Source organism: Bos indicus, chromosome 17 (assembly GCF_029378745.1).
Source record: "Bos indicus isolate NIAB-ARS_2022 breed Sahiwal x Tharparkar chromosome 17, NIAB-ARS_B.indTharparkar_mat_pri_1.0, whole genome shotgun sequence".
NCBI classification, from domain to species: domain Eukaryota; kingdom Metazoa; phylum Chordata; class Mammalia; order Artiodactyla; family Bovidae; genus Bos; species Bos indicus.
In genome coordinates this window covers 64,475,063-64,496,947 of record NC_091776.1, presented here as the reverse complement: position 1 = coordinate 64,496,947, position 21,885 = coordinate 64,475,063, and positions in this window count along the sequence as shown.

Sequence of the window (21,885 nt, the reverse complement as noted above, 5' to 3'; positions counted from 1 at the left end):
AAACCAGTATCCCCTCTTGTCCTTAATCGATGGTGACAGCGGACACTCTCAGTGGCCAGCACAGGTGGCCTGGCCCCTGCACGTGTGTGAGGCTCCGCGGCTGTCTTCCGTCATCTGCGTGCATTTCTTCACCTCGGGGGCCTCTGGGCACACACGCAGCAGACAGAAGTACTGAGACATTAGCCCTCTGCCAGGTTCCTCCCACAAGAGGCAGTTAATTTGCCCTCCCCCACCACCGATCGTGAGCTTGGTCATGTGACTCTGGTGCCAACAGGATGCTAGTGAACACGCCACAGGCAAAGACTTAAAATGAGCTTCAGCCATCGGCAGGAGAAAAGAACGCCCCCGATACCCTGCTGGTGCCTGGTGGCCAAAGGCGTGGAGCAGCGCAGGCCAGCCGGGCCACAGCTGACTGCACCACGGATAATCGGCTTGAGTGAGACGTGGACGGCCAGGCGGTAACCACCGCTTTTCAGCGTGGTTGCCATGGATATGGGACTGATGCTTCAGGACACCTGCAGCGGCACATCCAGGCTTCCTGGAAGATGGGGGCCTTCCATCTGGATATCCAAGCTCTGCCCACAACAGCTGGAACCCCCAGAGTGGTCTCCGAGCTTCAGTCCTGCCAACCCCTCACACCCAGCAGCCCAGCCAGGGCGGTGAGGGCAGGTTTCTGGGGCAGCAGTGACCCTCTGTGCCTCTTGGCAACATTGCATCTGGGTCTCCTCCCACCACCTGCCAGGATGGAGGAGACAGGAGGCTGAGAAGGGCCACACGGCTTCCCTTGAAGACTGTGGGACAGGCAGGAATCCGAGTGCACGACCAATGCTCCCTAGGGCCCATCACTGTCCCAGGTGAATCTGACAGTGAAGGGGTGAGGACCCTGCAGTCAGGACGGGTCAAGGCTCTCGAAGTCCAGAAGGCAGGAGGCAGCTGCCAAGGGTTTGCTGAACATGAGCCCTGGCCACACTGAGCTCTGGGGCACATTAGTGAGCAAGAAGCATCTGGAACCACACCTCCTGGAGTCTGTAGTCCAGTGGGGAAGAGTGACCACAAACAAGAAACAGCCAGGTCCAGATTTTGATGAGTATGACATCGTTCCCAAGAATGCAAGCTCTACAACCAGTCGGCTTGGATTCAAATCCCAGTTCCAACTCTTATGATCATGTCACCTACACTCTCTATGCCTCAGTTTCACAGTCAGTAGAATGGGAATTTAACAACCATGAAAAAATAGTATTTGTCCCCTAGCAGAGTTGGAAAAATTAAATGAGATAATACATGTAAAGCAGTTAGCAGAGTGCATCAAACATAGTGAGAGCTATTTTAGCCTTAGCTATTCTCATCACTGCTATTTTAAATGCTGTAAGGGAGACAAATTGATGAAGGGAGGAAGAAGGAAGGAGGAAATGCGTTTAGTTAGAGTGATCATGAAAAGCTTCGCCAAAAATTTCCTTTCAGCTGAACTCTGAAGGATGAAGCAGACGGGTCAAAAGCCTGGAAGAAAGAGGGAACAGCAAGTGCAGAGGTCCTGAGGTGGGATAGAGTGGGATACTTCTGAAAAACTGACAGAATGGACAGGAGGGGCTGTGGATGGAGCACAGTCAGTTCCTCCAGCTCAGGGGCCTTTTCACATGCTGTTTCTTCCCAAAACACTTCTCCCCTCCATGTCACCACCCTCACCTCCAGCTCAAACCCTTTCACCACTGAACTCCTACTTAAACTACATTTGCCAGCTCAGAAGTCACTTCCTCACAGAAGCCTTCCTTGATTTCCCAAAGCAGGTCATAATTATGTTATACCTATATTAGTTTGCATGGGTCATAACAAAGCACCCCAAACTTGATGGCCTCAAACAATAGAAATTCAATCACCCACAATCCTGGAGGGCAGAAGTCTGAGATCAAGGTGTCAGCAGGGCCCTGACCTCTCTGAGTCTCTAGGCAAGAATTCTCGCCTGCCTCTCCCAGCTTCTGGTGGCTCCAAGTGTCCTTTGGACTCGGCCTGCATCACTCTGTCCTCTGTCCCTACCCTCACGTGTCCTCCTCCCCTTCTCTCGTGCTCTCTCTGAAATAGTTATTTATGTATGTATTTATTTGGCTGCACCAGGTCTTAGCTGCAGCACTCAGAACCTTTCGTTGTGGGATGAGACCTCTTAGTTGCGGCATAGACATAACTAGTCCCTAATTGTGTACTTTCCTAGGCAGGGAACCAGATGTCTAGGAATCGAACCTGGGTCGCATTGGGAGCTCAGAGTCTTAGCCACTGGACCACCAGGGTAGTCCCTCCCCTTCTCTCTTATAAGGTCACTTGTCATCGGATTTTAAGACCCACCTGGAAAATCCAGGAAAATCTCATCTCAAGATCTTTAACCTGATTCCATCTGCAAAGACCCCCTACTTTTTCCCCCAAATACATTCTCCTTCAGAGCTTCCTGGGATTAGGACATGGACATATCTTTGTGGGGTCCCCTGTTCAACCCGCTCTTCCTTTCCAGATCATCTGGAACGTCCCCTCACTCCCTTAATCACGGTTTGCACTTGTGTGTTTACTTGCGGAATCATTTGGCCATGCCAGTGAGGAAGCTGGAGGCAGCAAGAGAGCAGGTCTCCCAATCTGTGCTGCTCACTCCCAGCACCCAGCACACAGCAGGTGCCTGCCAGGGGGTGGTTGAACCCACGGGCCACTGAGCCCCCCAGCTCCTGGCGGATACCTCTTGTCAAAGACCCAGGCTGGAAGCCATCAGCGGGGCCTCCAGCCCGCACCAGGCTTAAAATTTTACAGCCTCATAAATCCCATGGCTGGCGGCGTGATTAGGATTGAGTCAAAAATGCAAGAAATTTAATTTCCCGATGCACAGCCTACAGCGCCTTGTAAACTCACCCCCCAAACCAATAGCCATAAATGTTTGATAAAACACCATCCAGGTTCCCATTTCCCAGAAATGGTTCCTGGGCCCAGGGAAATAGCCACATTCAGCCCTAGCTCAATGGGACTTGGGTGTCGTAATTCATGTTTGGTAGAGCGCTTCTTAACGGCCTGGGCTCTTTGTGGCCGTATCAATACCGAAGACGTTCACCCAGCCATTGCAGCCAGCAGCAGTGGCTTCAAACAACACGAGGTCAAGGAAGGTGGCGGTGGGCTTTGTGGCGCTTCAGGCTCTCATCCTACACCCACGTCCTGGATCTCACTTGACCATGGCACTGGGTCAATGAGAACAGCAAAGCAAGAACTGCTGGCTCCGTCTAATGGAAAGTGAAGCCTGGAAGGGGAACTTTGCCAGCTTAGGGAGCTCATCAAAGCCCTAGGACCCCACCCCACATAACACATTTGAGAAGCCAGCAGCAGCATTCCCTGAGCACACGCCAAATCAGAATGGCCTCCCACTTCCCATCACGCTGCCTGAAATGCTACCAGAGAGACCCATTTCTCTCTGTCTTTCTGTCTCCAAGATGCGTCTTTGACAAACGCATAAAGCCGGGGGAGGAATTACAGCCGGGCTTGTTTATAGATGGGTACAGCTAGAGAGGCAGTGAACTATCACTGGGTAGCTGTACAGATAGGGAAACTGAGGCCAGGAATGGAGCCGTGACCGACTTTTCTACTTTTACAGGGGGATTTGCCGACCACAGCCTGATCACAGAGACGACTTGTTTGGGGAATGACATCCAAAGGGCAACAGGAGCCCAGGCTCAGAGAGTGCCAACTTCCCCAGCTTGCCTGAACTCGGATGAGCCAGCAGGAGCCATGAGGACCACAGTGTGACCCATACTCTAGCCCAGACCCCGCTTTCAGTAAGCATCTAAAGGTTTCAGCAAGCCTTAGGCATCTCACTGGTGAGAAGGGAAGAGAGCCTCATATTTCGCCCTTAAGAAATGGGCGTTGACATCTCTTTACGGTATTAGAAAAAAAATGCCCAGCCAAAAAATAAACCACCACTTTTATTTACAGTGTATTTCCCAGAACTCGGAGAAATGCCGGGCTTTTCTGCATAGACCTCGGACCAAAGCATCGTTTATCACAATACATCATACTTTATCGCGCATAAAACTCTCCCTACCTTATAAAAAAAATACAAGGAATTGCTCACTCTTTACATAAGAGTGAGCTCTTTACTTAAGAGCTCTTTACTTAAGAGCACCCTGGTTGAACACATCATTTTGAAAGGATTTCCATTACTGGGAAGAACTGTGTCTACCAGTGGTGGTCTTTGCAGAGGCTTGGGGACCAATTAAAATGGGTACGAGAGAAGGAACAGACCGCGCTGTGAGAAACAGCCCGTCCCAGATCAGCCCAGAGCAGAATGTGTTGTTCTGAGTACAAGATAAGTCACCTTCTTACTGAGTTCAGTCTTTCAAGGTGAGTGACAGAAATGGGAGCCGTGTTGTCAACTACCTAAGGGCAAGGACTGTATCTAGTTTTGCTCATCACTGTATTCCTGCCACTTTACAGATGCTCAGTAAATATGAGCTGAAGGAGGAGGGAGGGAGTCTGTACAGAGTGCAAATATAGCTGTTATCTACTGCTATAATAATGCTGTGTAACAAACATCCCCAAACCCCACTGACTGAAAACAACTGCGCTTCCTGTTACTGCTCACAAGTCTGCAGGTTGGCTAGCAGGTTTGACCTCAGCCGACCTCACCCATATGTCTGGTGGTCAACTGGTTGTCGGCCTCAGTTGGTACAACCTGGCGCTCTCCTATGTGCCTCTCACATGCACGTGCCTTTCACATTCTGGCCTGGACACATTTCCAGCTAGCCCAGACATGTTCTCATGGTGACTACAGGAGCCCATCCGAGCCATGGAAATAGGCAAGCACTTTTTCCAGTCTGTTTTTGCTTTCTGCTTGCTAACATGCCTGCCAGTGCAGGAGATACAGGTTCGATCCCCGGGTAGGGAAGATTCCTCTGGAGAAAGAAATGGCAACCCACTCCAGTATTCTTGCCTGGAAAATCCCATGGACAGAGGAGCCTGGCGGGCTACAGGCCAAACAGGGTTGCAAAGTGTGGGACACGACTTAGCAACTACACAGCAACAAATGCTAACATGCTGCTGGCCAAAGAAAGTCATATGGTCCAGACCCAGAGTGGGAGGGGACTGAGCTTTAGAAAACGAATTTCATAAACACAGGTAGAACGTTAACTGGGACCATTAGTGCAACCAGCCTACCTCAGTAACGATGCCTGATTCCCACAACCCCCACCTCACCCACATTCAGTGATCTTACGCTCATTAAGAAATAGAAAAAGAAAAAAACAAATAGAAAACAAGACTGTACTGATCCTAAGCCCCCATCCCACCCTGTGTGCACAGAGGAAGGAGAACAGAGCTAGAGGACACCGTCCACAGATGGAGGAGAGGGCTGTCACCAGGAGCCAGCCCTATCGCACCCGGAGCTTGGATTGCCAGCCTCCAGAACCGTGAGTAAGATGCGTTTCTGTGGTTTAAGTTCCCCTTACCTCCTCCACCCCCAGCAGTCTGTGTCTTTTGTCATGGCAGCCCTGGCAAACTAACATAATACACAATTCCATTCGATTTAAAATATCGAACAGAGGCATGAAATAGAGAAATCCTTAACCCAGAGAAAGGCAAACATCCTGCATGTGTGTCGTGTTTTACGATTTGCCAAGCCCTGGGCGGCTGGGGAGAGGGAGAGACGATGCCTCCATCTCTCACAGGAGAAGGCTGGGGCTCAGACAGGCTCAGGGACCTGCCCGAGGTCACACAGAGACAAGAGAGCACCAAGTCAGTCTGGGGTTTGAGAGCAGCCTTTCCAGTCTGTCCCAGCATCTCCCACCTTCAACCGGGTCTGTACCCGAGGAGGTGGGGCCCTGCATCCATCCAGTGAGACCCACCAGCCAGCCCCGGGGCCTCTTCTTTGCAGCCCCGCCCTCGGCTGCCGGAGGCTCTCCCCTGCTGCTTGCAGGGGCCAGCGCTGCCTGAGCGCTTCTCCCAGGAAGCCCTTAGCTGATGTCAGGGCCATAGTGTGGAAGCCCAGCTCTCTTCCTGGGATGTCACTAACCCGCCCGGGCTTCCCCCCCGGGGCTTTGCTGAGATTACACCTTGTCTGGTGTCCTTCCTGTCCTCGCCCTGCCTTGCTCAGTCCCCTGGACACACAGATCCTTGTCTCTGGGCCTTCTGGAAAGCCCAGCCCAAGACCAAGTCTCCTTGGCTTGATTGCCACTTGGGTGAAAGACCTCGGCTTTGGCCCCAGTCGTTGTTTCGTATGTAGATTCATTTGTATTATTTTTTTTTTAGATTCCACACGTAGGGGATATCATAGAGCATTTGTCTCTGTCTGACTTGTTTCACTCAGCCTAATAATAACCTTTAGGTCTATCCATGTCGCTGCAAATGGCAACATTCCATTCTTTTTTATGGCTGAGTAATATTCCATTGAACACACATATATCACATCTTCTTAAGCCAGTCGTCTGTTGATGAGCACTTGGGTTGCTTTCGTGTATCTTTTCAAATTCGTTTTCTTTTTTTTTCTGGATACGTATCCGGGCGTGGAATTGCTGGTTCATGTGGTAATTCTGTTTTTAGTTTTTTAAGGAAGCCCCACACTGTTTTCAATGGTGGCTGCACCAGTTCACATTCCCAAAGACAATGTACAAGGGTTCCCTTTCCTCCACATCCTCTCCAACACATATTATTTCCTTGGAAAAATATCTATATAGGTCTTCTGCTCATTTCTTGATTGAGTTGTTTGAGATTTTTGATACTGAACTGTTTGTATTAATGTATTCTGGAAATTAACACCCTCTCAGTTGTGTTGTTTGTAAATATTTTCTCCCATTCTGTAGGGTTTTTTTCATTTTGTTGATTGTCTCTTCTTTAATATTTATTTATCTGGCTGTGCCAGGTCTTAGTTGTAGCATGCGGGATCTGGTTCCCCGACCAGTCCGATTAGATTGCATTTGTTCATTTTTGTTTTTATTTCTTTTGCCTTGGGAGGCTGATCTAAGGAAATATTGCTACGATTTACGTCAAAAGAATGTCTTGCCTCTGTTCTCTCCTAGTTTTGTGGTGTTGTCCAACATTGAGGTCTTTAAACCATGTTGAGTTTGCTTTTGTGTACAATGCAAGGGAATCTTCACATTTCACTGTGTTCACGTAGCTTTCCCAGCACCACTTGTTGAAGGGGTTGTCTCTTCTCCATTGCATATTCTTGCCACCTTTGTCAAAGATTAACTGCCCGTAGGTGCATGGATTTATCCCTGGGCACAGTCACACGGAGGGTAGCCTGCACTCGATCCCCCAGGGAGGACTGGGGACACTGCAGCTGCCCCAGGTGAGAGGCGAGGGAGCTGAAGTATTTACGCCCCGCCCCCGACACCACACCTCTGTGTCATTGACTAAGGGCGCCCGGGGGGTAGGGAAACCTAAATTCCCAGCAGAATGGATTCTGGCAGCATGAGGGTAGTGTGCCAGTAAAGGGCACAGGTGCTGGTCGTTGGAGACTTCTGGAAGGCAGTGCGTGTGAAAACAGGAAAGGGACCAGGGAGGTGCACAGAGCACTGACCGCGATGGCTGCGGAGGCATCAGGAAACGTGCACAGGGGTTTTGGGGTTGGCAGTGATTGGGGTTGGTGGTGGGGGACTGTTGGCCTATGACACCCAAGGACCAAGGATGCTAAACGCTGTACAATATCCGTCCTGGTCCCACACAGTGAAATGTTACTTCCAACCCCTCATTTGACAGGTGGAGAAACTGAGGCCCAGAGAGGGACAGTGACTTGCCCAAGGCCACACAGCCATAAAAGATGCAAAGCTGGGGAACCAGAACTCTAACTCGCTTCCCAGTAGCCCTTAAGTCGTAATTCCTCCTGAAATGTAAAAGAGAACGTTCTAAGCCCCAGGTGCAGAAATCCCTTCTGGAATTCTCGCAGGGGCAGCCAACCCCCTGTCCTGCCTGGGCACAGTGAGGAGAAACGAGACTTGAAGACCTCAGAAGCTAGTGCCCAAAGCAGATGTGCAAACACAGATAAGGGAGACAGAGTTTCCACCAGACAAATTCACACCCTGCTCAGTTTAGACATTAAAATGAACTAACTTAATTTCATGCCATATGCAAATCCTTACCAGCTGTCGGCTCTGTAATCACAGGAGACTTAATGTAATAACTAAACAAGAACAAAAACGCAGCGAATGCAGGCTCTGGGCAAGTCCATTGACAGCGGGTTTTATGTTCCTGGAAACCCAGTGAGCACACAGCATTCACGGGGGACAGCTGGAAGCAGTGATGTGCCCGAACTCCTGCCGTCTCTTTCAGAAAAGTGCCTGCAACGATAATAAATAGTGGCCGAGGACTGGTCTGGCCGCTGTGTACCCTGAGCCCTCGTAGACCGTGAACATCTCCATCGAGATGTCATGGCTGCTCTCCCGTTGTCAAGGTTCAGCTCAGTCCAGCCATCCAGATCGAGGACTCAGAGGAAACAAAACTTGTCTTGGGTTCAGTGGATTTGAGTCCCATCTCCTTCCCCCCCCTCACCAAAGGGGCAGGAAGATGGCTGCTTGGGGGCTGGGGGCAGGGCAGGTGGGCTTCCTGCCCAAGGACCCCGGTTCCTCTGGCTGTCCCAGCTCATAATCATTATAGCCAACATTTATCAAATGTTCACCTTGGGCCAAAAGCCAAGCACACTTCCTATGCATGGTCTCCATGTTCCCCAAAGCACGGAGGATGATTTAAGGTCATTGGTTCATTTATTCATTCAACAAACCTTTGCTAAGCATCTGCGGTGTGCCAGGCACTGGGCTGGAGCTCTGTCAGAAAGCAAAATACACAAAAATTCCTGGCCTTGTTTAAGAAATTTAATTTCTGGGACGATCACTTTTTAAGTACCATTATAGTGTATGGAGAAGGAAACGGCAACCCACTCCAGTGTTCTTGCCTGGAGAATCCCAGGGAAGGGGCAGCCTGGTGGGCTGCCGTCTATGGGGTCGCACAGAGTCAGACACGACTGAAGTGACTTAGCAGTAGCATAGTGTATGTTAGGGAAAACCCCTTTGAATCCCATGATGTCACCAATATCACTGCCTTAGGATGAAACTCTGTGTTTAAAGGATGAGAAGTCCAGTGGTTAAGACTCTGCCTTCCACTGCACGGGCTGTGGGTTCAATCCCTGGTCAGGGAACTAAGATCCCACATTTCATGGGGTACGGTCAAAAACTGGAAGGGAAAAAAGTAAATCATAGAACAGATGATTCAAGATGGAAGGCAGGAGGAGAAGGGAGCGGCAGAGGATGAGATGGTTGGATAGCATCACTGACTCAATGGACATGAATTTGAGCAAACTCCAGGAGATAGTGGAGGACAGGGGAGCCTGGCCTGCTGCAGTCCGTGGGTTCACAAAGAGCTGGACACGACTTAGTAACTAAACAACAACAACAAAATCATAAAACAGATGATTCACAGATGGGCTAAAAGCATGATGGGGTTTCTTCTCCGGTGTGTGCATGTGTGCGTGCTTAGTCGCTCAGTCGTGTCTGACTTTTGCAACCCCATGGACTGTAGCCCACCAGGCTCCTTGTCCATGGGATTCTCCAGGCAAGAATACTGGAGTGCGTTGCAGTTCCTCCTCCAGGGGATCTTCCCAACCCAGGGATTGAACCCGAGTTTCTGGCATCTCCTGCACGGGCACACAGATTCTTAACCACTCAGCCACCTAGGAAGCCCATTCTTTTCACATGCAGTCCTGATATAGGTGTTATTGTTAGCCCCACTTTACAGCTAGAGAAACAGGCTCGGGCAGGTGGAGTCAGTCGCCTGAGTTGCATAGCTGGGACATGGTGGAGTTCAGATTTGAACCCAGGTCAGTGTTCACAGTCAGTGTTTTATCCACCAGGCTGGGCCAAGGCCATCCATCTGTGGCCTGTGTCATTCTGACACTCAGCTCCCTGCTGCCAGCGACCAAAATTCCCTTCACACATGGTTTGTATCTCTCGAAGGGAAACCTCATGGACGAACGTGAAGGGCCAGGGTTTGTGGCCTCAGAAGAACCTGCCTCCTTCCATCCATCTCCAACCCCGGTGGCTAATTTGGCAGCTGTACCTCCAGACATAGCAAATTGTTCTTAAAGAGAATGGAGATGCCTTTGTCAGAGAAACCATGGAGAAGCTTAAGGAAGCAAAGAAGAATAAAAACACTGAAAGGAACCAGTCACAAAAGACCACGTATTGTATGATTCCATTTCTAGGAATTGCCCAGAATAGAGAAATTTACACAGACTGAAAATAGATCACTGGGGGCTGAGGAAGGACAGTGGGGGAGAAATGAGAGTGACTGCTGAAGGGATGGGGGTTTCTTTTCAGGAGGAGTGATAAAAAGTCCTAAAATTGACTGTGGGGATGGCTTTACAATTCTGCGCTCAGTCACCTCTGACTCCCTGCGACCTAATGGATTATAACCCGCCAGGCTCCTCTGCCTAGGGGATTCTCCAGGCAAGAATACTGGAGTGGGTTGCCGTGCCCTACCTCCAGGGGATCTTCCTGATCCAGGGATCGAACCCAGGTCTCTGCATTGTGGGGATGGCTTTACAATTATAAATGTATTAAAAAACCATGGAATTGCATACCTTTAAATGGGTGGACTGTGCTGTGCAAATTATATCTCAGAAAGCTTTTTTTTTTTTTTTTTTAAAGTTGCCTTGGCTCTAAGCTGATGCCTCTAATTCCTCTAAGAGCTCCAAACCCTCCACCATCTCCCTGATTAGGGCTGCACTCATTTCACAGTAATTTTTAACGAGCATTTCCTCAACACCTGAAAAAGAGGCTTTGATGTCCCTCCAAAGGCCTCCTAGGAATTCTTATCTATTTGAAAGAGGGGAATGGGTTTTAAAAGCTTGGTTTTCTTGGCTAGCAAGGGACCCATGTTAATTCCCATGTCAACACGTTACTATGGCAACAGGAAGCTTTCACGGAGAGTTTTTAGGATGTGCCCAAAAGGCCTGCTCTCTGCACCCAGGTGGTCTGCAGCCTTCTACCCAGCATCTCCCAGGCACCAGATGCCTGGCTGATGGACGTGGCGGGAAGGGCAACCTGGAATCAGGTGAGGCAGGGAAATCTGAGGATGCAGGCGGTGGCACCTCAGGGTCCACACTCCATGCTGGTTAGTGGTCACCCTGAGTCACCATCACCGTGTGGGAAGAGGAGCGGGTGTTAGCCACACCTTTTAGAAGCTGTGATCTAAAGCAGGGTCTCGAGTATCAGAGCCGGTATCCACATCGACATGACCATGTTTTCAGGCAGGAGTAGGCAAGGCAGCTCCTGGGGCCAATGAGAGTAACATGGCTAGAAAGCTTTCATTAAACAACTGGAGGAACGGCGGTTGGTAACTGGGATCCCACTGTTCTCACAGGTGGAGAAACTCACACCTGCAAAGACTCCCTGCCCGGGGAACCTGCAGTCCAAGCTGTCGGGCTGTTGGGCAGACCTCTTGGAACCGAGGAAGGGCAGGGGCCGTGGGTGTAGGGTCGGCAGCTTCCGAGATGGTCCCCAGTGATCTCCACTTCTCCATTAACCTTAGGTAGTCCCCTCCCATACTTTTTACCAAGTGTGGTCTGTGTTGTGACCAGTAGAGCTTGGCAGAAGTGACAGTGTGTGACTTCCCGTGTCTTAAGCTGCTAAGTTTAGGGGCTATTTCTTACGGCAATGGATAACTGAGATGGAACGGATCCAGAAATTGTCTTGAGAATAAAAGATGGCTTTTAAAGAGTTTTCCCTCCTTGCTCCTCACTCCTTTTCCCAAAGTACTTTTACCTGAGAAAGTGTTGTGTTGGTGGATAAGGAATCTAGAAACTTGGATTTGTGTCATGGCCCCGTCTTTCCTATCAGCCTCGGCTTCCACCATAAAATTGAGGAGTTCAAGTGTAACCTGTTGGCTCTGAAATTGTAGGGTCTCCTAGTGGTTAAAAGGCCTCCCTGGTGGTTCAGATGGTAAAGAATCCGCCTGCAATGTGGGATACCTGGGTTCAATCCATGAGTTGGGAAGATCCCCTGGAGAAAGGAAGGGCCACCCAGTCCAGGATTCTTGCTTGGAGAATTCCATGGACAGAGGAGCTTGGCAGGCTACAGTCTGTGGGGTCCCAAAGAATCGGACACGACTGAGCCACTTTCACTTTCACTTTTCACTAGTGGTTAAAACTGTGACTTCTGAGTCAGGAAGACTGCTTGCAAACCTTGACTCTGCCACGTGCTTGCTGTGTGACATCAGGCTAGTGCCCTGTCTCTGAGCCTCCGTTTCTCCTTCCATAAAGTGGGTTTAAGGATATCTACTTCATGGCATCATTACAAAACTCCATTAAAATAATACATATAAACCACTTAGCACAGTCAGTGCTTAATGAATGGTAGTTGCCACTACTAACAATGAGATAATGTGACAGCTACAATTATTTCCTCTTCTAGTTAAGATGAGATGATTGATGAGATGGTTGGATGACATCACCGACTCAACGGGCATGAGTTTGAGCAAGCTCTGAGAGTGGATGATGGACAGGGAAGCCTGGCGTGCTACAGTCCATGGGGTCACAAAGAGTCGGACATGACTGAGTGACTGAACTGAACTAGTTAAGATACAGAGAGTTTGAGTGGTTGCTTCTGGTCGGGGATAGGAGTAGGTACAGGGATTGGCAGCTTGAGAGGGAGTTCCAGTAATCTCTCTCTCTTAAGGAGCTTGCATTACACTAGAAAATACATTAGTCAAAATCATCAATGGTAGGCCTAAAGATTTGTAATTTTATTGTATTTTTTAAGTAAGCAAATATTGAATCCTAGATAATAATAAAAATCTGTTAAGAATTAAGGAGAGTTTTGGAGGACTTTATTGGTCTGCATATTAAAAAGCAGAGACATTACTTTGCCAACAAAAGTCTATCTAGTCAAGGCTATGGTTTTTCCAGTAGTCGTGCATGGATGTGAGAGTTGGACTATAAAGAAAGCTGACCACCAAAGAATTGATGCTTTTGAACTGTGATGCTGGAGAAGACTCTTGAGAGTCCCTTGGACTGCAAGGAGATCCAACCAGCTCATCCTAAAGGAAATCAGTCCTGAATATTCATTGGAAGGACTGATGCTGAAGCTGAAACTCCAATACTTTGGCCACCTCATGCAAAGAGCTGACTCATTTAAAAAGTCCCTGATGCTGGGAAAGATTGATGGTGGGAGGAGAAGGGGTCAACAGAGGATGAGGTGATTGGATGGCATCACCAACTCAATGGACATGAGTTTGAGTAAACTCCAGGAGCTGGTGATGGACAGGGAGGCCTGGCGTGCTACAGTCCATGGGGTCACAAAGAGTCAGACATGACTGAGCAGCTGAATTGAACTGATTGATCTGGAGCAGGCCAAGGTAGGGGTGCTATTTACTTATTTATCTGGCTGTGCCAGGTCTTAGCTGCAGCATGTGGGATCTAGTGCCCTGACTAGGGATGGAACCCAGGCCCCCTCCACTGGGAGTGCAGAGTCTTAGCCACTGGACCACAGAGGGATCCAGTCCTAGTAGGGGTACGTCTTTAAAAGTTCCCCAGGTGATGCTTTGAGAAACTGCCAGAGAGAAACTTCAACACATGTGCCCTGAAAGTGGTACAAGAATTCCACTACAGTGCCGCTTGTAATAGAGAAAGATTACTTGTAACAGCAAAAGATGAGAAGCAATCCAAGTGCCCATGGACAGGTAAGTGGAAAATTGCTGAATATTATTTAGAAATACATACCTATGAATGAAGGCAAGAGGCCATGCATGAGTATAATAAGCTTTGAATTCAAGATAGTAGTTCCCCCTGGGAGGGGAAGGGTGTGTGGTCGGGGAGGGCCTCCATGGGGCTTTGCACGGTGCGTTTGTAATATGACATGGTGTTTCTTAAACTGGGTGGCAGGTATGCAGGTTATGCATGTGTTATCCATGCATTCTGGGTGCCTGAAATCTTTCTTAATTTAAACATAGGTGTGCCTAGAATAATATCAAGGGTAATTGTGCATGGGTGATTTTCTTCTTATTGTTTTTAACTTTACCAATTTTCTTACGTACCATCTTTCTCCCTTTATTTTTTTAAAGTTTATTTATTTATTTGCTTATTTATTTATTTTGGCTGGACCAGGTCTTAACTGCAGAATGCGGGGTCTTTTAATTATGACAAGTGGGATCTAGTTCCTTAACGAGGGATCAAACCTGGGCCCCCTGTACTGGAAGCATGGAGTCTTAGCCACTGGACCACCAGGGAAGTCTCTCCTCATTGTTGTTTATTTGTGCCTTCTGTTACATCTATAATAATCCCATCTTGCTTTTAAGAAATAGTGTCATTGATTTGTTAACAAGAAAAAATAAGTTTAATTTTTTGAAAGTAGCACCTATGGCTTCCCCAAGAGACTTGCTCTGAGAACACTTCCTCGCATGTCTGAGATCCATTCAGTGGTGAAAATCAATCCAACACCGGATGATATGAGAAGCGTCCTAAATCCAGGGCACGAGCCATCAGCCCAGGGACACCTACACGGGGTCTTCAAACCCCTGTCTCTGGGGTAGGAGGGGAATGCCTCAGAAACTGGGCCTGACCGCACTGAGCTTAATAAGAAGGACTGATCAGTAATCAGAGAGAAGGCCTGCTGGGGCCTCTTCAGCCTCAGGTTGTGTTAATCACTCAGTTGTGTCCGACTCTCTACAATCCCATGGACTGTAGCTCGCCAGGCTCCTCTGTCCATGGGACTCTCCAGGCAAGGATATTGGAATGGGTTGCCATTTCCTTTTCCAGGGGACCTTCCCGACCCAGGGATTGAACCCAGGTCTCCTGCATTACCGAGTCTTTACTACCTGAGCCACAGGGAAATGAAAGAAATCCAGGCAAAGGAGAAAGAGTGAGGAAAGAGTCCCAGCGCAAGAGAATTTTCTTTTAAATGAAGTCGAGTCATTCGGATTTCACCTCTGCCAGGAGGAAGCATTTGACTGCTGTTTCTTAAAGATGCATAAGGGCTTTCTGTTTTGTTTTGTTTTGCATAATAGACACATCTCCCAGGCAGCCACTTCCCAGGTTCTTTGTCAAGAGTCAAGGTAAGCGTTTATAAAACCGCACCATGGACCACGGGGAGGCAATTTCCACCAAACACAGAGTGCTTAAGATGGAGAAAGCCCACTTTTCAATGCCGCTTCAGGGACCATATTTTGTGCACAGCTGAATGTAGACAGAAAATTGAGTGGGATCTCCTGACGGGGGATTGAATGGAAGAAGCGATGACAAGTGAGGTGCTGCCCCCTGGTGTCCATAGACAGTAGTGCCTCCATTTGCTAAAAAGGTCTTGTGTGTGAAGGAAATGGCAACCCACTCCAGTGTTCCTGCCTGGAGAATCCCAGGGACGGGGCAGCCTAGTGGGCTGCCATCTATGGGGTCGCACAGAGTTGGACACGACTGAAGTGACTTAGCAGCAGCAGTGTTACCAGTAATTCTGTGTTCTCTACCACTATCTCCGCATACGTTTTAAAAGCCTGCAACAGGGATTACAATCTGGCAGCCCTCTGTAGCCAGTGGGCAGACAGGCCAACTGTTTAAAATAAATAAGGACATTTTGCTTTAAAATCTAGGCAAATCTGTCAACTTTGGGGCTGCACCCAGCATAATCAACGTAGGCGAGATGGGATCTCCCTAGTGGCTAAGACTCCCAATGCAAGGGGCCTGGGGTTCAGTCCCTGGTCAGGGAAGTAGAAGGCTAGAGCTGAGAACCGCTGCCCACTTGGGACTACTGTTCTCACTTTCTCCACACTCCCCACCTCTCCCTCGTGTCTCACTCCCAGGCAGTATTTCTCATTATTGGTTCTTGTATGGCTTCCAGATTTGCTACCACGGTCCTAGCTCATTAAAGAGTTTATACTTGGTGTTCCAAGGAAGGGAGAGAGGATGATGTCTTTAAAAGCAGGTGATTACATCCCCTTATGCCAGGCAGGGGATACCAGCTCCGTGATACCAGCTCAGCGACAGGGTCAGTGTCCTGCTCAAGGTCGTCCAGCCAGGACGTGAAGGACCCTGCACTTGAATACATACATCTGTCCAGCCCAGAGCCTCACCGCTTTCCACTCCATCCGCTGTCCCCCATAATTAGCTGTCCGAGAAGGCCCTCCTCTGGGGAGGGTTTCTTACAAGGACATCACTGCACCATCCAAAGTGAGATTCAAGGGGAAGTAATAATGTTCATGGCCTTTGTTCAAAAGGGAGAAACAAGAAATAACCACCATCCTGATTGTGCTTCCTAAACACTCCATGGTTTGTCCTGCTTCCGATATTTCTTGTTCAAGTCCACAAGATTTCTCAACCTCTGCTAAGTGCTCCACCCCATGCCAAGGGCGGGGAGTTGGTGGAAATGGGGGCCAGTTAGCAGATATAAACAGGGGACCCAGAGGGCCAGGGTCAGAGCTGTTGGGTCCCTCACCTTGCTGTGTGCCCGCTTTGTGACAGTGACCTGGACGCGTCCCTCTGTGCTCTGGGTCAATGGCTTCCCTAAACTAGAAACAGGCTGACACCCACCAAAGCACAGTGGGCCCTGTCCCCACTGACTGGAGCGGCCAAAAAGGAAGTCCATGGGGCCAAGACAGTAGCTTAATGCAACTCAGTTCACAAGTAGTAGAGCTGGGATTTGAACCCAGGGCTGTTGACTCCACTGATGACACAGCCACTGCTGGGAACTGGTTCCCAGGGGGAGTGTGAGTCACAGAGGAAGGAGGTCGGATCTTAAAGTGTCCAGCCTACTGCAAATCCCAAACTCGAGGGTAAAAGGAAGGAAGGTTGCCTCCATTTTGCAGATGGAGACACTGAGGCTTGGAGTCACTCGCCTAAGCTCACATGGAGCGGAGAGAACACAGTCTGAATTTGAGCCCAGGTCTCCCTGACTCCAGAATCTGTACTGCTAACAACTACTTAATGCCTGGCACTTTGGGGCATGGCTTGCAGGTTTGATTTTAATATTTGTGAGTTAAGATGGAGATTTCCACTCTCTGCTGTCAGATAGGAAAGTCTAGATGCAAGAGTTAAATAACGCTACTCGAGGACACTGCTTCCTGAGGGGGTTAAAAATTCCTCCCACGAAGTTTGGAGAAATTCTGGCAAAAGATTTGAGGCGCCTTCAACCAAAGGAGGGAGCCCTGCTCCAGTGCTGTGGACAATCCTCTGATGTCCAATAAAACAAATGCCTCAGACCAGAATAGAGTATCAATTTTGAACTTTTTTGATTGAAAGAGGCTGTGGCGGTGGAGGGTGGGGGGGGGAGGTGGGGGGGCAGTCCAAGAGAAAGGCAGCGTTCTCAGCCCTCTGTGAAATACTCGGTTCTGAACTCTCACAGGGATAGAGAGACTTGCTCCCGGACAGAAAGGAAGCTCTAGACTAACAGGGAGTCCTGGGGGGATGGCTGGGTTCTGCCACATTCAGATCCCCGACTTTGGACTCATAGCGAAACTCATTTAGGAAGCTCTTAGAGGAGACAATGAACCTCTAGACTGAAACCTTAAAGGATAAACATCCGGAAAACCAGCTCCATCCTCTCTGGATCAGACCTTATGAGGACATGATGGGGAAACACAAACCATGCTTGCCACAGAAGAAAAACCGGGACCAAGATCATCCAAACCTTGGCTGGTTCCAGAAGTTCCACTGACTTCTGCAAGGGGGCAGGGAGCCCCTTATGGAATCTCAAGTTTCTTCTCAGAAAGAAGCTGAGAGAAAGAAGTTGAGGTGAGCGCAATTGCTGCAGAGGTGGCAATTGCCTTCTGGTAATCCTCAGAAGGCAATTTGCTTTTTTCCTTAATATCTGTTTGTTTATTTGGCTGCGCCAGTCTCGGTTATGTCATTCAGGATCTTTCATTGTGACCCGCGGGCACAGTAGCTGTGACACGCAGGCTTAGCTGCTCTTAAGCATGTGGAATCTTGGTCCCCTGACCAGGAATTGAACCCATGTCCCCTGCATTACAAGGCAGATTCTTTTTTTCTTTTTATAGATTTTATTTATCATTATTTTAAAATTGTATTTCTTCATTTATTGGCTGCACTGTCTCTGTTGATGAGCACCAGCTTTCGCTAGTTGCTGCAAACAGGGGCTACTCTCTAATTACGGTGCATGGGCTTCTCACTGCGGTGGCATCTCTCTTTTTGTTTTTTAATTAATGTTAATCACTTTACAGAATTGTGTTGGTTTCTACCAAACATTAATATCTCCTGTTGCTGAGCACAGGCTCTTGAGCGCACACGCTCAGTAGTTGTGGCACATGGGCTTTGTTGCCCCGAGGCGTGTGGGATCTTCCCCAAGCAGTGATCAAACCCATGTACTCTGCGTTAGCAGGTGGATTCTTAACCCCTGGACTGCCAGGGAAGTCCCAGAGTGCAGTTTAATTAATTTGTTAGTGATAGCTTTCAGTGAATGATGTCAAATTTGTTATCTCCAAAGATTTAACTTCGGGACGAGGGACCAGGCTTGATCACTCAAGAGGTTTTGTGTAGCAGAGTTTTATTAAATTATAAAGAGGGACAGAGAAATCATCTGACACAGACAGCAGAAGGGGGAAGGACAGTGCCCTGCTTGCCAGTCTTAGCAAGGCCTGATATACTTTCACCAGACCCACTCCCACAACAGACATCTTAAGACAACAGTATTAGTCAGAAGTTTCTTGTTAAGAAGGAGATATGTGTCCTTCAGCAAGATACATTGTTGTTACATAATCATTAGTCCAGTTCAGTTCAGTCGCTCAGTCATGTCTGACTTTTTGCAACCCCATAAATTGCAGCACGCCAGGCCTCCCTGTCCATCACCAACTCCTAGAGTTCACTCAAACTCACGTCCATCGAGTCGACAATGCCATCCAGCCATCTCATCCTCTGTCGTCCCCTTCTCCTCCTGCCCCCAATCCCTCCCAGCATCAGGGTCTTTTCCAATGAGTCAGCTCTTCGCATGAGGTGGCCAAAGTATTGGAGTTTCAGCTTCAACATCAGTCCTTCCAATGAACACCCAGGACTGATCTCCTTCAGAATGGACTGGTTGGATCTCCTTGCAGTCCAAGGGACTCTCAAGAGTCTTCTCCAACACCACAGTTCAAAAGCATCAATTCTTCGGTGCTCAGCTTTCTTCACAGTCCAACTCTCACATCCATACGTGACCACTGGAAAAACCATAGCCTTGACTAGACGGACCTTTGTTGGCAAAGTAATGTCTCTGCTTTTTAATATCCTGTCTAGGTTGGTCATAACTTTCATTAGTCCAGAGCTTAAGGAAAAACATACCCTTGAGCAAGATGAGTTGTTTTGTTGTGTAATCATGAGCTCTGGGCTTAAAGCAAGTTAGTCTTAAAGACTATTGTCATAACAACTCAGAGTTTAAGCAAAAACGCTTTATGTGACTAAGACAAAAGTGAAGTGAAAGTGAAAGTCACTCAGTCGGGTCTGACTCTTTGCGACCCCATGGACTATACAGTCCATGGAATTCTCCAGGCCAGAATACTGGAGTGGGTGGCCTTTCCCTTCTCCAGGGGATCTTCCCAACCCAGGGATTGAACCCAGGTCTCCCACATCACAGGCAGATTCTTTACCAGCCGAGCCACCAAAGAAGCCCAAGCAATGTAGGGGGGGAAAAAATGTCCTTTTCTCCTCTTTGAGAACCCCAGACCCCTTTCTCCTCCTCAAGGGCCCTGGACTCCTTATCAACCTACCTTAAGAATTAACTCTCTCATTAGGTTACCAGGATGATTCTTCTCTTGTTACACCTTCTCTTGGCTTCTACCCTCCCAGGTCTGGAAGGACAATTCAGCGACTACCTACTTGGGCCAAAGTGTGAAAAGTGCTCATCTCTCTAGCTATTGGACATGTCATCCAAAGTCTTTTTTCTGCATTGGATCATGCTGATTCCTTGATTGTGCCTCTCATTAATTTTCTGACTCTCCCTAACTTCACTTTGTCTTAACAAGCAAGGCTATGCTAAGTCGCTTCAGTCATGTTGGACTCCTTGTGACCCCCATGGACTATAGCCCTCCAGGCTCCTTTGGCCATGGAATTCTCCAGGCAAGAATACTGGAGTGGGTTGCCATTTCCTTCTCCCTCCACAAGCAATATATTGGGCTAATAAGAAAATTTCCTGTCCCCTGGTTTTTTCTTGACTAAGCTGAAATTTGGTCCTCTCCTTGTGATCTTAGATTCTAAAGTCATGTTTTGTTTTGTTTTTTTTTTAATGTGGACTTTTTTTTTTTTTTTAAGTCTGTATTGAATTTATTATAATATTGTTTCTGTTTTGGTGTTTTGGCTTCAAGGCCTATAGGATCTTAGCTCTCTGACCAGGGATCACACCCACATCTCGTGCATTAGAAGGTGAAGTCTTAACAAGTGGGCCACCAGGGAAGGCCCTCTGCTTGGATTTTTTTTTTTTTTTTTTTTAAGACCCTGATGTCTGGCCCCAGCAAGGTTCTACTTGGTCAAGATATTGTAGAAACTGTACTCAGTTTTCCCAGGCTATGTTCCTTCCATAAGAACTTCAGTTCAGTCGTTCAGTCGTGTCCGACTCTGCGACCACATGGACTGCAACACGCCAGGCTTCCCTGTCCATCACCAACTTCCAGAGCTCACTCAAACTCCTGTCCATTGAGTTGGTGATGCCATACAACCATCCCATCCTCTGTTGTCCCCTTCTCCTCCTGCCTTCAGTCTTTCCCAGCATTAGGGTCCTTTCCAATGAGTCAGTTCTTTGCATCAGGTGGCCAAAGTATTGGAGCTTCTAATGTCTGGCATTCTGTGTTCCCCCTCAGGCTACATCTTTGCGGTTTCAGTTACCAATCTTGGGCCTATAAATGCAGACAGCTGGTATGTAGGTGGTGATTGTTTATTGGGATCAAAATGTTGACTCGAATCTGGGAACAAGAGAATATTTTCAAATGAATGGTGCTACATGGTTTGATTCATCAAGCTATACCCCTTCTCGGCAAGAAGGAGCCAGAACGGTTGTTGCCTTTATTAAGATTAAGGAATGATCCAAAAATAGGGGCAACCGTGGGTCGAATCTATCTCATCTGCCTCCACTAAGGTCATTTTAAGAGTTGTGTGTCCCCCAAGCGTAACTCAACGTGGAGCATGGACTGTTCGCTGCTCAACAGCTGATAAAGAAGCAACAGTAATGGAACAAAAGTTTGCTTTATTTTTGTTGCCCGCAACCAGGGTGGTGGAGGAAGGATTTCAGTCCATAGGCTGACTTCTCACCCCCACCCACCACAAACAGTGGGAAAGAGCTTCTACAGGTGGAGGAAGGGGGCTGCACGTAGAAACAGCACCGTCAGCTCCGACAGTCATCTTGAAACTGGTTGTATGGCAGTCTGACGAGCATCATTTTGATTGTTTTAAGTACAGTTAATCTTCAGGTCCAGGGTCGGTTTGTTCCCATTTTCTTGAGGCCAGTTCTTGGAACTGTGGCAGCTTATGTCATGGCTATTTGGCCATCAGGTAGTTAACTTCTTCCACTGGTGGGGGTTTCAGTATCTATCAGACAGCTCATAAGATATGACTTAGAATATTATCTATAGCCCACGAAAGGTCCTTGACTGTGCATAATGACAAAGCTATTATTTAATCTTGTTGGACTCTCTTCCTCTGTGTCTGCATTTTCTCACTTCTCCGATTAAACTCATTCTTGGTGAAAGTTTCTCCACGGACAAAAGGCAGGCAGGGGGCATGGGGAGAAGGACCATAGGACTCTGCTACGTGTCACAAGTGCCTGTAGCTAAACAATAAGATGTTTACCAGAGCCGGAGTCAGTTGTGTCTAGATTGAACTGAGCTGGTTGAGATGGGTTAGGATCACCCACCCTTCACCTGGGCATGGTGAGGGTCCCTCTGTGACCTTTTGAATGTGTGGAGGCCTGGAGCTTAGTTACG